Raw genomic sequence first — 11,043 nt, 5'->3', positions numbered from 1 at the left:
ATAAGTTCACTCCATTGCAATTATGTCATTGTTCTTGTCTTTACTTAAGTCATGTTGGAATTAATGAATATTTCATGAACAGCTGTAGCTACAATTATCCATAGTTCATGGACTATGTATAAAGAAAAGAGTATAGCAGCCTGTGATTCTTTTAACCTCTTCATAAAAATTGTATTGAATAGGTAGATTGAAGACTTCATGTATCGTTTCTTGTAAAATCAGAGGTCTCATCAATTCCCCTGGGCTACCAGGGGTCATATATGAGAATATGTTCTCCAACCTTAGTTCCCAAGAACAGAATTGATGTAGCTCATACGTTCAACTCATACATACTTATGTACTGCAGAGTTCTGCACACCTTTCCATCCTGCTGTCTTTCTGCTTATCTATTTTTCCCTAGAAGCCTCCAGGATAGGGATATATGAATTATTAGCCAACAGTACCAGAAGCTTATTGCCATCAACTTTGGCAGATAAATCTTGCTGCTCACCCACAGAAGAATAAAGGCTTCATTTCTATCACTTTTGGGGATAAAATCTGAAGGGATTTTTTAAAAGAGTGAATACTTTTTCATATGAAATCATTTGTTAAATTTGATCGTGCAACATAGAGCATACAATGTAACAATATACATTGCATATTATATGGTGTGCTCAGATTTAATTTGCCCACCTACCGCCTTGTGCACGGTGCCTTGACATTTCATTAGGCACAGGGGGCTTCACGACTTGGAGTTAGTATGAAGTGTCCTAGATAAGAGTCTTGAGCTTATGTATTCATCTCCTTTCACTTCCCAGAAATCCTCAGTTTTACTTGTTTTCCTAGACATCTCTGCAAATTTTAAGTCAAAATAACATAAAAACTTATTCCTTTAGGTTGCTTTTGTTAGGTTTTTCTTTCAAAGCAACAAGAAAAGTAATGAATAGAAAATTGGCACTGCGAAGTAGGGTTGCCGTTGTGGTTTACTTGTCCACATAGTCCGTAAGCTTTTGGAACTGATTTGTGGAAGGCGTGGTTTGGAACTTTAGGCTGGAAAAGTATTATTGTACTATAAATAAGCTGGGTGTAGTGGGCCATTCTGCTGTGAATGCAGAAAGTCAGAACATTAAGAAAAACTGTGGGCAATGGAAGCCTGGATCATAAGGATTTAGAATAAACCAGAATTCCTTCAAAAGATGGGTTAATTGTCACTGATGCTACATTGCATTAAAGAACTTAGATGCATTCTGCCTGTTTTCCAGATCTTAAGTGAAACTGTCTTAATAAATAATGGGTTAATTTGGCAAAGGAAATCTCAAGAGAGGATATCATTTAGGTTGTGCCATTCATATGCTCACCTGTCTTGCCAGGGGCCATAGCAAGATGGTCCAAAATTAGAGGGCAAATATCATTTTAAACTGTGAAATTGGGTGTGGAAAGAAGGTGGTTTAAAGTTGTAGAAAGTGTGGTTGTAAAAGGGATTATCTGCATTAAAGGTAAACCCACTGTTCTGCATTGGAACAAAAGGCAAGATGCCAACCCATCAGAGTTCTTGAAAGGTGAAAGTCTGAACTGAGAGTGCAGATGAAGGGATTCTAGCTAGAAAACAACTGTTTTTTTTTCTTCCCAGATTCAGGGCACACAGGCCACTACATACAAAGGAACCTGTTCACAGAGTTTTCTGTCTCATCTGATCCCATAGTTGTTCAGTCCCAAAGAAACACACAGAGGTCTACATTAATTATAAACTGGTTGGCCTATTAGCTCAGGTTTCTTATTAACTAATTTTTACATCTTAAACTAGCCCATAATTCTTGTCTGTGTTAGCCATGTGGCTTGGTACCTTTTATCAGTGAGGTGTTCTTGTTGCTCTGTGTCTGGCTTCCTCTGTGATGACTGTAGACTGACTCTTTCCTCTTCCCAGAATTCTCCTGTTCTTGTTGCTCCACCTCTACTTCCTGCCTTGTCACCCCACCTCTACTTCCTGCCTGGCTACTGGCCAACCAGCATTATTTTTTTTTTTAAAAAAAAAACAATATAGTACAAGTGCCAGGGCTCAAGACCATTGTCCCACAGCAGGACTGAGCCTATATCTCAAATTGGTAATACAACTTGGCAGCACTGTTCATGTTCTATCCTGATATTGCCGGCATGAGAAATGCCAGGGGTATGGAATCATGGTGGTTTGTGCTTAAGTTCCAGAGAGCCAGTGTGATTAGGAAATGTGTGACAGGATCAGATTCCTCCCAAAGATGCTCTGAGAAGCTATTCTGTGAAACTGTGGTGTTAAAGCCTAAGTTGCAGTGGTAACCACAGGATGCTGAAGGTAACAAGACTATGAGATGTTAGCTGTGCAAAGTCGAAGAAACAAAGTAAAGTTGGTCCAAGGGAGTTTAGGTGAGTTAGAGTTGGCAGAGCTGGAGTAGGTAAGGTTATTCGAGTCATCTAGAGTGCCGATGAATTCATCCTGAGCTCCAGGTGTTAGACATAGAGCTTCAGGATTTGATGTTTTGCCTGTTAGATTTCAGTTTTACCTTGGCCAGAGCTGTGCTTGCTATCTTCCCATTCCTCCAGTGAGAATGGTAATATGAATTCCACAGCAGCGAATACTAGAAATGTTTAAACTGCTTAAAAATTTATATTATTAGACCTCAGAGTTGTTTTAGGAGAGACTTTTGAATGTTGGATTTTAGACAATTTTGCAACTTTTAAAGACTTAAGATTTTTGAAGTGTACTAAATGCATCTTGCACTATGAGAAGCAAATGTGACTTTAGGGGCATAAGGTGGAATGTTTTGTTTAAAAGGTTGTGCTTAGATGTCAAGCTATAAGGTGTAGTGTTTCGATGTCTAATGCTGTCAGTTTGACAGGAATTAGAATCACCCTGAAGCACATCTTGTGTGTTTAACGGAAGGGGGAAGACCCATCCTGAATTTGTGAATTACTTGAGAGAATAGTGGCAACTGATACTATGGGAATAAAAGGAATTGGAGCTTCACTAGCTGGGGCAGTCTGGAGAATCCAACCAGTGGATTACATTACATCAGTACCGTGAGCGAAAGGACAGATACATAATCATTTCTGCCACCAGATGGTGTTTGTCTGCTTCTGTATACTATTTGCTATCAATAATTAAACACAAGCCTCTGATTCATATGCACAAATACAGTGATTATTAAACATTTAAAATCATTAGAGCACATTTTATAGGTTCAGCCAAACAGAGCATCCTGGCTTATTATGATTAAACATACAGATAGTAAATTACATACTGATCCATAAATATCAATACATGCAGAGAAACAATGAGAAGAATGCTTATGGGTAGAGATATTTTAATTTTAGATGAGAATTGGGACAGCTATTAATGCAAAATCATGCAAGACTCCTTGCTACCCCAGTTGATTATCACATAGGAAGTGTCTTATTTCTTTCATAATAAAAACACTAATTATAGATATTTTCTAATATTTGGAAGTATGTTTAATATTTGGAAGTATGTTGGCAGCAAAATAGATAAATAACAATAATAATGACTGACAGAGCCACATGGAATCATATATTAACCATCTAACTAAAAAATGCCTATAATACACATAGTCCCATATATATGTTTTTAGTGAACTTTTCTCATCTGGGCAGATAGTGCTCCTTCCAAGGAACCAAAAACCATTTAACAAAACCCCCAATACCAGACACGAGAAGTCATCTTTAGAGTTGTTGGCCAAGGCTGTCCAAGAGATTCCTAAAACATACAGCCAATTGCTATTGCTTTTGGTTACTCACCAGAGATGGAAGGTAAGTCCCTAATGTTGACGACATCATGAACTTCAAAAATAAGTCCCAGAGACTCCTGATCTGGAACTGAGGTGAATGCCTCCTCCCTGAGTACTCACTTTCATGGTAACCAGGCGATCTTGCAAAGGTGGATGACAACCAACAGTCCTACCCAGCTATGATTCCTATAACTACATCAATAACTAGCATGGCCTAATGATCCTAAGGATGCAGCAATGTGGTAATCAATAGCTCTCTCGTTGGACTTAAGACCTATCTAACAAGAGGAAAGCTATGCCTGGTACTGGAAATCTAACTACCCAGGGCTGGTGAAGCCTTGATAATGGGAAGGGCATCTACAACTACTAATCCATACTACAATTACTACCATAATCCTTAACAACAATCTGTAAATAACTTGTCCTTATCCTCACACTTACATGAAGTCTTCAGTTCGATTCAAGGATACTTCTATTCATAATAGATAGACACCATTACAAAAAAACCACAACCAATCAAAATTCAAGCTGTGGAGACCAGTCCCGATGGAGACATCTACAAGGTACTCCCACACCTTAGATTCAGGGAATGATGTGGAAGAGGTGGAAGAAAGATTGCAAGAGCCAGAGGATCAGGGAATTTGCTGTGAGATTGTCTTCTAGTAATATCAGAAGCTACATAGGCATGATCTGAACAAGGATGGCACCAATGAACTTGCCTAAGCGGATGAGGAAGAGCCCACAAGGCCTGAACCCCATACAAAGAACTATGGGTGACTGAGGAAAGCTGGGAGGTGATCCAACTTCCTCAGGGAAGAGCACACCAACTGTCTGTCCAGTGCCAAATCGTCAGCCCTGAAAACATTCATACAAGTCACATTATGTGGACCAGATAATTTGCATTTAGGAATATATATGCAATAACAATTAGCAAAACAGAGGCCATGATTGTGAAAAACAGGAAGGGATATATATGAGGGCATGGAGGGGGAAAGGGAAAGGATAAATGTTATAATTAAAATTTCAAAAAATTGCCTTTCGCCGGGCGATGGTGGCGCACGCCTTTAATCCCAGCACTCGGGAGGCAGAGGCAGGCGGATCTCTGTGAGTTCGAGACCAGCCTGCTCTGCAGAGCTAGTGCCAGGACAGGCTCCAAAGCCACAGAGAAACCCTGTCTCGAAAAACCAAAAAAAAAAAAAAAAAATTGCCTTTCGCTGCTGCGTTCGCAGCCATGAGTATGCTCAGGCTACAGAAGAGGCTTGCCTCCAGCGTCCTGCGCTGTGGTAAAAAGAAGGTCTGGTTGGACCCCAACGAGACCAATGAAATCGCCAATGCCAACTCCCGTCAGCAGATACGGAAGCTGATCAAAGATGGGCTGATCATCCGGAAGCCTGTGACTGTGCTTTCCCGGGCTCGATGCCGGAAAAACACTTTGGCTAGACGGAAGGGCAGGCATATGGGCATAGGAAAGCGGAAGGGTACTGCCAGTGCCCGAATGCCCGAGAAGGTGACCTGGACGAGAAGAATGAGGATCCTGCGCCGCCTCCTCAGGAGATTCCGTGAATCTAGGAAGATTGACCGCCATATGTATCACAGCCTTTACCTGAAGGTCAAAGGGAATGTCTTCAAAAACAAGTGGATTCTCATGGAGCACATCCACAAGCTGAAGGCAGACAAGGCCCGCAAGAAGCTCCTGGCTGACCAGGCTGAGGCTCGCAGGTCTAAGACCAAGGAAGCAAGAAAGCGCTGGGAGGAGCGCCTCCAGGCCAAGAAGGAGGAGATCATCAAGACTCTGTCGAAGGAGGAAGAGACCAAGAAATAGAGCTTCCCTCGAGTCTGTACATAGTGGGCTGCTTGTGGCCTCAGGTGGATCAGTCATTAAAATAAAACAAGCCTTTGTCTGGTAAAAAAAAAAAAAAAATCAAAAAATATAAAAAGTAAATTTAAACATTTTAGTAAATGACAAAAATTAATCTGGGTTTCCTCAGCAAATTTTCTTTGGCACACTAAGTATATTAATACAACCTAAAGGTGTTTCTATTGTGTTACATCTTTATCTCTAAGAGAGAAATGGAGTGTAGGGCTGTAGCTTAGTCTCAGGACCCTTTCTTAGTGTATGTGAGGTCTTATATTATGAAGAGGTTGAGAGAGGCAGTGTCAGAGAGAGAGAGAGAGAGAGAGAGAGAGAGAGAGAGAGAGAGAGATGGATTTCATTCATCTAATGCAGAAACTGTAAAAGTAACTTTGAATTGTTAAAATATTGCAGTATTGGTTCTCCTAAAGAAAGGTCAGTACCATGTTATAGGACCTTGAAGCAGGATACTTACTAGGTAGGAAATTTGTATTATCATATTGATTTTGAAGAAGAGGGTTAAACGATGTCCGAGGCTTCCAGTGACTCTAAGATTGTATGATTCAGTTTCATTATTGAAATGCAGCGTTTGGAAGGAAGTTGGAATAGTACAGTTGGGAACTGAGACTGCTCATAAGACCTCTAAGGCACACTTGATGACTCATCCAGTTCCGGGCATTCCATCTGCATATCCATTGACTGATACAGACACTTTATGTAGCCAGACTAATTCTTCCTCCCTCAAAGCCATCACATGATGCAGCCTGTACTGAGGCCTCTTTTCTGCTATGAGTCATAGGTTTAATTGTGCTTGAGACGCCAAGGAACGATGAAAACAGTTAAATGTGGAGAAGGTCACTGTTTTTTAAAAATAGATGAACATTTTTATTACTAATAACTCCGTGTACCAGATTACTAAATGTATCAGAAATGGTGAGAAATGACAGTGTACGAGATAAAGAACAGGTAATCCTCTTTTAGAGAATTTTGTCTTCATGGGGCTCCAGATACTGAGCAGATTGTCTGAAATGTCACATTTGATTCATTTCCTTTGTTCCTGTTCCTTCAGTTTGTGGCCAGATTTCCAGAAACCAACTAGAGGTAAGTACAGTAGGGGAGTAGCATAGCCCTTAGGTTCAAGGACAAAGGATTCAGAAAATAAATTAGTTGCCATCACAACCAAGCTTCCTGACTTTGATCAGGGTTTGCAGTGTGCCCTCAGAGCATTTTTCAATCCCTTTATGACTCGTTTGCTAAGGGGAAAAGAGCCAGGCAGTGCATGCAGAGTCTCTCCTATCTTCATGCTGGCCTAATGATTCTTGCCTGTGATAAAATTGTTGTTATTATCATGTAACCATTAAAGAAGATAAGGACTAAGCCTTGGAAATTAATGAAATGGTACCAATTTTATGCTAAAGCATGAAGTAAATGCATTATAAGCAATGCATTTATCCACCTTTGGCTTCTTTTGTCTTCATTTTACACACTGCCATCAGCGGATCTTCAAAGTTCTTCCTAATACACAATGAACATGGTTAAGTTTTGTGTTTCAGAAACCTTATCTAATATGTATAAAAACAAAATTGTGTCTCTTTAGGTTGATAAAATGTCAAGATTGTCATGTTAAATTTTAACCTAAATGTGGGAATATTTTAGACTAAATAGTCTAAAATATTAGAATTTTGAAGTTATTGATAAAACAGATATGTAAGTTTTGAGCATATTGGTATGCTATGCATCTAGTAGGGCACAGAAATATATATTACATGATAAAAAGAACAACGAATTGCAACAATAGGAGTGATAGGTAATTACAAGGCCTAAATATCCAAATAAAGTCAAGGACAGAATGCACTCACACTAATACCAAGTTCAATGTTGCTTAAAAGACAAGAGCACGTCGTAGCAAATATCATATTTTTTATTCTTCTATAAATGTATATGGGAGTGAGTTTCCAGTGAGTATAACTGTAACTAAGTAAATGGAAGGAAACAACATTTCAATAGGGACTTAACAAAAATGTCGTCAGGCGGTGGTGGCGCACGCCTTTAATCCCAGCACTCGGGAGGCAGAGGCAGGCGGATCTCTGTGAGTTCGAGACCAGCCTGGTCTACAGAGCTAGTTCCAGGACAGGCTCCAAAACCACAGAGAAACCCTGTCTCGAAAAACCAAAAAAACAAAAACAAAAACAAAAACAAAAACAAAAATGTCACTAAGTGCATGACTGTATCCCAGTCTACAGAGAGTGGAGCAGAGAAAATGCAGCTCATGGCCCACCCGCAATTATGGATAATCACATTCTCATGCAAGCTGCTGCCCAGACAGGAAGGCAGCAGTAGTCTTATGCTCAGAAAGGCTATTTGAACTGTAGAAACAGTGAACATGCTGAAGAACCTGCAGGACATTTGTGTGCTGATGTGCTCTGGAGAGAATTCTAATAGAAGCATTTCCAAGTTGAAGATGTACTTTTGAGTGGGCGAGCTTCTCGGAAGCATTAAGTCAGGACACTTAGCTCAATGGGAACGTAGGATAAATGTGGCTGATAAGGAGTCCATGATGAGGGTCACTTAGGATGTTGATCCTGAACCATGACAGAAGTCACAAGCATGAGGTGGGAAGGATTTGGGTTTGACTTCCCTCAATGTTTTCTATAATTGTCCAATAACTGAGTTTGAAAAGGACTCAATAGCTATCAATTATTTAATATCTCTCCAATAAAGGTAGTCACTCCACCAGATACTTCATTTATTGTACAATTTGCTTAAAACCCAGTGGTAACTGTGGTCTACTGTATATAATAAATTATGTCACCTCATTACCTGTGTCAAGTAGTGTATATCCCCTTTTTCTTAACTTGAAAACAAATGTCCAATTTTCAACTAGGGATTTATTATCAGACATCTCTTCTAAGGTTGTATTTTGACATGAAAATCAATGAAATGTTTCAAAAGCAACAAAGAAAATTGACCTCCATCCTCATCTTCTGGAAGGAAAACCTGTTTCCAAGATTCTTCTGTAATTTCTTTAAAACCCATCCCTGATTACAAAACATTCAGACATGAAGAATTAAGAATATTTTTTGTCATGGGGAATAGTAATTTACAAGACAAATTCACGAAATTTTCCAGGCAGGGCAATCCTAAAAGCGGATCTCAATATGATAATGCACAGGAAGTCTGCAGCCACAGCAGCCTGATTTCCTTATAAGGCTCCAATTGCTTCTTTGATGGTTTTGGAAATGCAGAGGCTCTTAAGTTGTAAGTGGTTCCTGAATGAAGCAACTATGGAAAGCCATTAAGATACAATACAGAAATGAATGAAGTTGCAACAGTCTTAGCAGCACCAGCACTTAAAAAAAAAAAACTTAGAATAGAGCTTAAAAATGAGGAGGGAAAAGTTTGAGTTATGAATATTTTTCCTACTTCCCGTGGGAAACAATTCAGTTAAATTTTGGTAGTCTTAAATACCTGGGGAAAATGTACATAATTTCTGAAGATTTTTTTCTTCATTTTTTTTGTGCCACAGACTACCCATGAAGAAAGTAGTCTGAACCATGACTATCTGGCGTGAGAAACTGGTAAAATCAGGGACTAGAAGTAGAATTGTCCTTTCCACCCTCTACTATGTGATCCTTTAACAGGAGTTTTAGAAGACAGTAGTAGAAAGGAAACTTTAGAAAGACTAGAAGACAATGAGAAATAGTTCCAGTGTTCTGGAGCGCAGAATAGAGTTTTTTCCCCCAGACCCTCACAACAATTTTAATCTAGAATATGGTAACAAAGGCTGCTGATTGGGTGGAGTATGTGTTTCTCAAAGATAAGGATCATCACACATATTTATGTATATTAAACTGCATTCCTCCAAACATGCTTATGTTGCTGCCTCTGTTTTAGAGGTTCATGTTGTACTCTTTATTAATCCAAAAAGAAGACAAAAAAAAAAAAAAGAGAAAAGCCCAACAGAAGTTTAAAATTCTAGGAATGACCATGAATTTTAGATTCAGAAAAAGTGAATCTAACTCAAAGCCTAGCTGAAATTTTGTAAACAAGTTAACTTTAAAACACATGGAAGGGCAAAGGGCATAGAATAGTTGATTTAAAAAGACAAAAAAAATTGAATCATTGTTTGAAGATCACTATTAGTTCTAAAACTTATTGCAAAATTATAGCACAGTATAGTATTAGCAAAGAGGTAGAAACATCGATCTATGACACAGGATAGGACAGAATTATGACTGTGAAAATCTGATTACTTAGTTTTATTAAATTTGTATTATTGTAGTTTGTGGCTGGCTGCATTTTATAAATATCAACAGGATTATTCATAAACAAAATAGTAAATTTGTTATTTTCCAAAGTTTAAAAATTTTGCTTTACCTAAAGTACCTTCAAGATGAAGTAGAGATAAGTTACATATTGGTGGAAAACTTACTAGATCACACATGCAACAGAGATTATCAATGTATTTATATTTCACAAGAATATATGAGAAATATCAAAAATTTGTACTAATGAAAATCAACAATCGAGTTTCAGTAAATAGTTAAAGGACTTGAGTAGATGTTTATCCCAAAACCTGTAATAGGCTGAAAAAGGGTATTCATTATCAGGGATTAGTACTGCTACTTAAAACCTTGAGGTACCAGTGTGTAACTTACACACGAGAGAAAGAGAGCAGTCTCAAAGGTACTGATCGTACCAGCTACTGACAAAGGAGAACAAATGGTTCACTCACACGTTACTGATGGGTTTGCACAATAGTAGTCACTTTGGGAAGTAGTTTGATTAAAGGTTATTAATGGCAGCTTCAGGTTCCCCAAGATTCTGCCAGTCTCATCCTTTGCTATTTTTAGAGAAATAAAAAAAAATCATACAAAGTCCTATACATGACTGTTCCAGGCAATTTGTTTCTTTGTAATTTTTTTTTACAGTCAATGAAAACTAAAAGAAATCTTAATACTGTTCATTGAGTGAATGATGATGAAATTGCGACTGAGTTTTATGAAGTAACACCACTTAGCCGTAAGAGAATTGCACCACTAATATGTGTCACATCTAGATTAATCTTAGGAGATGCTATGCTGGGTGAAAACAGGTCTTCAAGGAGAAGATATGGAATAACTCAATCTTTATAATCTTTTTTCAAATCTCCTGAAACTACATCCAAGAAACATGTGGTGGTATGAATAGGAATGGCCCCCATAGGCTCATAGATTTAAATGCTTTGTCACTAGGGAATGGCACTATTAGGAGGTGTGACCTTGTTGGGGGAAGTGTGTCATTGGGGTGGGCTTTGAGCTTTCAAACGCTCAAGCCAGGTCAGTCTCAGTCTCTCCCTCTCCCTCCTTCTCCCTCCCTCCCTCTCCCTCCCTCCCTCTCCCTCTCTCCCTGTCTCCCTCTCTCCCTCCCTCCCTCTCCCTGTTCTTCTCCCTCCCT

The 11,043-nt window shown here is 39.0% G+C and overlaps 1 pseudogene; it reads left to right on the top strand.

Annotated features, from left to right (window-relative positions):
• The first annotated feature begins 4,980 nt into the window (after positions 1–4,980).
• LOC101988642 lies at positions 4,981–5,577 on the top strand (annotated as a pseudogene).
• The last annotated feature ends 5,466 nt before the right edge of the window (positions 5,578–11,043 follow it).

The sequence above is a fragment of the Microtus ochrogaster genome, chromosome 18 (genome assembly GCF_000317375.1).
Source record: "Microtus ochrogaster isolate Prairie Vole_2 chromosome 18, MicOch1.0, whole genome shotgun sequence".
Lineage (NCBI taxonomy): Eukaryota > Metazoa > Chordata > Mammalia > Rodentia > Cricetidae > Microtus > Microtus ochrogaster.
The sequence above is the reverse complement of the archived record's forward strand: the minus strand, read 5'-3'. Positions and strand labels throughout refer to the sequence as shown.